The following is a 5,204-nucleotide window of genomic DNA, read 5'->3' on the forward strand; positions in this document are numbered from 1 at the left end:
GGGGGGGGCTAAAAAAGGAGGAGAAGAAGAAGAAAAAAGGATCGTAGACAGGAGTACTATTTCATAACGCCAGCCTGGCTGCTCTTCTCTCACGCCGGTCCAAGAGGGGCTGCGTGAGCCCGGACCCCGTGTGCGCCCAGCGCGTCCCTGTGCCTGCCCTCCCCGGTCCCCCGGGGCTCCCCACCCCGGCAGCAGCCGCGCTCCTACCTCCGCTCTGCCCAAAGGGTTAACCCTGCACCGAACCGCTTGCAAATTAAACTGCTGTACGGGGAGGCTTGTGGATTAAAGCCGGGGAGTGGGAAATTAACCGACTCCCTTGATAATTGAGAGCACGTTTCGAGAAGCTCTGGAAGAAGCAAGAATAATAACAACAATAATAACGGGTGTGGGGTATGTGTGCTGCAATTCATTGTTAACTTTGACTGCTATTTCTCGAGACATACAGTCGGGTAGGTTTCGCTCAGCATCCTCCGCTTGCATGTATTTCATGTCTCATCATAAAAATAATGAAGCCTCACATGATTTAAACAAAACAGTCTCAGCAGAGCTGCAGCTTGAGTGAAAGTTGCAGTGCAGAGATGTGTGTATGTGTATTGCAGCCCCGGCTTATGACTCAGAGAGAGAGAGAGAGGGAGAGAGGGAGAGGGAGGGAGGGAGTGATGCAGACACATACACAAATGACCCAAAGCTTATGTACACAGTTGCCTCACTTACCTTCTCAATTAAGCGATACAGGGGAGGCAGTTCAATAAGCACAGTGGCTGCTTTGTAGCTCTTCTCCTTGGGAAAGGTCAAAAAGAAGCATTGTTTGGGGAAAAAGAAAAAAATAAAGAGGGGGTGGGAGAGATGGGGAGGGAGATCGCTATTCTTTAAGTTTAAAATAATGAGGTCCTCAAGGATCCGCCAAGTAATTGTGTTGACCGCATCCGAGCTACAGGTGTCCTCCTTTTAGTATCTTGCAGTCCAAGGCTGTCTGTCTCCGTCCTGGCTGAAGACAACTTACCTAAAGCAGCGTGTGAGGAGCCGAGTTGAATGAAGTCAGGGCTTTATCAGCTGCAAAATGCAATCCCTTACCAGCCAGACATAATACAGCAAAAGAAAAGGTCACTCAGTTATTACTGAGCCAGCAGAGCCCAGGCAGCTCTTGTGGAAGACCACAGAGAAGCAGCTCCCTTCCGATTTAAGGCTATTTACCTCTCTCCCCCTCCACCCACCCTGCCTCTCCCCCCTCCCCCCCTCCCAACTCCCCTTTCTCTCTCGTTCTGCAGCTCGCTCAAGTACAGCCGCCCTCGGAAAGTGCAAAGCAGCCAGGAGACAGATTGGGCTTTGTTGGTAATTTCCCATGGTGAAAATTTACAAGCCTGCAAGTGCAGTCAGCAAAACCACATGCATATGCTAGACACAAACACCAGGGACACACACACGCACACACAAGTGACCTCTACTGAAGCGGCTCAGGATCACCTTCCCAGAGAGCGCTCCAGAAACACACACGGGGACACAGGGAGCGTTCCCCCCGACCTCCCCATCACTCCTCCCAAAATACTTGGCTGAAACAAAACAGCAAGTTGCCTAGGAAAAAAAAAAAAAAAAAAAAAAAAAAAAAAAAAAAAAAAAAAAAAAAATTACTTTTTAATAAGAAAAATCCCTGAAGGTGAAAACGCTGCCTCTCTCCGTGCTAGATCTGAGCTGCTCAGTAAGGAGTGGAAACTCCAGCCTGAAAGTTTCCCGGTGCCCCCGCCACCCGCCCGCGCGGCCCCGGCGCCCCTCACACCGGGCACCCCCTCCTCACGCCACCACCCCACTGCACTTCTGAAGCGGAATGCTGAAGGCAGACAAGTTGTTTCCTCCCTACAGTATCTTCGTCCCAGGAGCTGAAGACAGACCCATATCCTCTACCTAGTGGTGGAGGGGGACAAAAAGAATATGAAAAAATAGCAATGGGGGTGTTGTAGGTGTTGAACACCCTTGACCAAGAGACAGACAGACATGCAAACACAGAAGAGATATCACACACTTTGATATTCAGTCACACTCACAGATGATTGCTTCTTCATGTTTTATAATAAAGATGTTGAGCCTAGCCTACTGTAAATAAAGTTAAAGACATCCAAAGCATCTTCCTCTAAGAGCCATCTGCAGTTGGAGAAAGACCAGATTAAGAATTTGTGAATACAGTTTTCAGACTTCAAAGTGAATATCTGTTGTCTGCTATTAGAAGCACCACACTAGATTTCCACAAGGCTTTGAAAGATGTCAGCTTACAATATACCCTAAATTTGAATGACACTCATATTATAGAAGTCTTTCAAGACCTAAGAAAGATTTAAAAGCATTGAAGTGCTTTGCCATCTACACCCCTCCCTCATATAATCCAGCAGTTCTAATAAAAATCAAAGCAACCTCAGAAATGCATATGTTTAGGACAGGTTTCCTCCCCACACTCCCCTCCTTAAAATAAGCTTCTCTCTCTCTCTTTTTAAATAGATAGATATATAGAGATGTTCCTGGAACAAGCATACTGTGTAATGAACAATTCCTGGATCTCTTGCCCCCTCTCCCTCTAAGTAGTAACAAAACTCAGTCACAACCAACCTGAACAAGAACCTGAAAAGCACAATCAGAGACAGCAGACTAACAGAGCCCCTTTCTGCTGATTTGATCGCACATAGAGAAAAGCAAAACTTGACAGAAACCTGCTTCTCTCCTGCATGCACCCATACGCTCAGAAGAGCCTCACTTCCCCCTGTTTATAGACTACCTCTGCCACAACCACTCTGAAAATACAGCAGTGTGAGTGTGTGTGTGCCTCTCTCCACCAATGCACTCAGAGAAGGAGAAGAAAAGAGGGAGGGAGAAGTTATGTGTGGGGAAAGGGAGAAATAAAATCAAAACAAATGGTACAGCTAATGAGGACAATTAAATTAATTATGTTCAAGGAGATGAGATTTTTTTTTTTCCCTCCAACTGTATGATCTGTTACCCCTCGCTGGCAACTGCTGCTCTGTAATTCATGGCAACTGATTAGTGCATCTATGCAAATCTTTGTTTAAATCATTCAACTAATTAAATGATGGGATTATTCCTCTGCCTACGGTGACATCATTCGCAGTAATTAGTACTCTATTTGGACTGTGGCAATAAGATACCCGATGTCAACACCAACCTGCAAAGACATTAACCACTTTGTCACTTTGTGTGTGTATGTGTGTGCATGTGCGTGTGCGGGAAAGAGAAAGGAACAAATATCCAGATCTAATTGCATCTTCCACCCCTCCTTACGCTCCCCCCACCAATCAAGGATTCTTTAAAAAAAAAAAAAAAAAACAAAACAAAAAAAACCCACCCAAACCCTTACTGAATAATATGCCAAACCACATGTGTAAAGGAATAAAATGGAATAGTTAACATTCAGCTCCATGCCATTCATTTCCCCCTAAAATGTAATGATAATTAGATGGGTCATAAAATGCTCTTCTTTTCATTATGACTGATGAAATGCATTAAAGCTGACAGGGTATTACCTGACAGTAATTAGGTTTTGTCATGAATTAAATTATTTGAAAGCAGGCTATCTCCCCAATCATGCAATTTACAGCAAGATTTTTTTTTAATCTGTGCTACAGAAGAGAGAAAGAGAGATAGAAAATAGCAGTTTTTCTCTTCATAATCATATGAATTATTCACAGAAAAAAATCATCAGAAAAAAATCGTGCAGATGAAGAGGCTTGCCACTTAATGTACTGCACAGATGTGATCATCAGCGGTTGCCGACAATGAAATATACAAGTGCACACAAAAGTGATCTGGTGAACAAGAGGTGGAATTTAATCATCTTCTCCTGACACTTTCGCGAAAAACACCATTAACCCTCACCAAGTCCCCTCTTTTCCCCTGCCCATCCCCTCCCCATACACATGCACACAAAAAAAGTGAAAAGAAAAGAAATTGTGCTTTTGTTTACTCAGCCAAGCTAAAGGTTGGTTCCAGCCAGCCAAGCAATTTCTTCATTTCCAGTGTAAACTATCCAGTTTAATTACAGATCCCTAGAAAAATCTTTGCTAAAGGATTGCTGTAAAGACCTAGGGGTTTTTGGTCCGATTACCCTTTGCTTGAGCCTGTGTTTCAGTAGCTCATAATACTTGCCATTTGATAAAATTTACTTAATTTTTTAAAAGGTTTTCTGCAATAATCTCACCCCTGTATATCTACAGAGGAGTGGGGAAAAAAAAAATGAATAACTTACCTTTTAGAAAAAGAAACTCTTCGCAGGAAAAAACAGACTCAAAAGGTTTTTTTCTTTTTTTCCTGAAGTTTTCAGCTCACTCTTTTGGGAGGAGGGAAAAAAAAAATACACTTCACAGTTTGAGGGTTTTCTCCCCGTTCAATAGTCAGATATTTCTGTATAGTCCAAAAGATGCAGGTGAGGTGCAGTCTTTATTGTGCAACAAAAAAATACGGAATGCAAATAAACCCAACAGCTTGGTTTCTGTAAAGTCCAATTAAAAATAACAACAAAAACTCAGTTAAATGAAACAAAAAGAAAAAAAAATACAGAGCTTGTACTACTGCCCACTTTTGCCCCTGGTTTAATTGCACCAGGGCTGATGAAAGGAGCCCCTGGCTTTGCCTTCCCCTTTTCTCCTTCTCCCCCTGCCTCTTCTTGCTCCTCACTTTCTTCCCCAGCAGAAAAGAAAGCCTGAGTGGGCCAGTTCTGCTTCTCCAGTATTTAAACACCTCACCAGGTCCCTAGTTAGCAGCTTCCTTCAGCTCATCCAAGAAGCTGACAAGTACTGTTAGAGGAGGCTGTACATGTTGCTCTAATGGACCTCATTAAGTTCTACTTACAGATGTTCTCTTAACATAATTGATCTGCGGTGAGTTGAGAGGACTGCAACTTATTCCCTAGCCCCCAATTATGGTTGGGTAATTAGATCCCCAACCTCCAATTTTTCACATTCACCCTTCTAACATTCCAAAATATCAAAGTATCTCTTTCTCACCAAAGCTCCCCCCCTTACCGGACTCCACTCCACTCACTGTATTGACAGTTAGATCTGCTCTAACCTTTGTAGTGACGCCAGTTTTAATGGTGCATTCAGTCCATTGACAGAGCTCTGGATATTTTTTTTCCCTTCTCTCCTTTTCTCCCCTTTCCTCTTTTCTTTCTCTCTTCCCTTTTTTTTTTTTTTTTTTTTTTACCC

General features: G+C 43.4%; 1 protein-coding gene across 3 annotated transcripts in view; it reads right to left on the reverse strand.

Moving 5' to 3' along the window:
• LMO3 (LIM domain only 3 (rhombotin-like 2)) overlaps nucleotides 1-1,195 on the reverse strand; it is a 55,931-nt gene extending 54,736 nt beyond the window's left edge. The window contains exons 1-2 of one of the 3 annotated variants that reach the window (XM_010002941.1): nucleotides 1,004-1,195; nucleotides 715-780 (exon numbers count right to left, since the gene is read on the reverse strand). The gene's annotated coding sequence lies outside the window, so the exon portion shown is untranslated. Of the gene's footprint in view, nucleotides 1-714 lie in introns of all 3 variants that reach the window. The other 2 variants (XM_010002942.1, XM_010002940.1) reach the window with 2 other exon arrangements.
• Between the last annotated feature and the right edge of the window lie 4,009 nt (nucleotides 1,196-5,204).

Source organism: Chaetura pelagica, unplaced genomic scaffold (genome assembly GCF_000747805.2).
Source record: "Chaetura pelagica isolate M959 unplaced genomic scaffold, ChaPel_1.0 scaffold117, whole genome shotgun sequence".
Lineage (NCBI taxonomy): Eukaryota > Metazoa > Chordata > Aves > Apodiformes > Apodidae > Chaetura > Chaetura pelagica.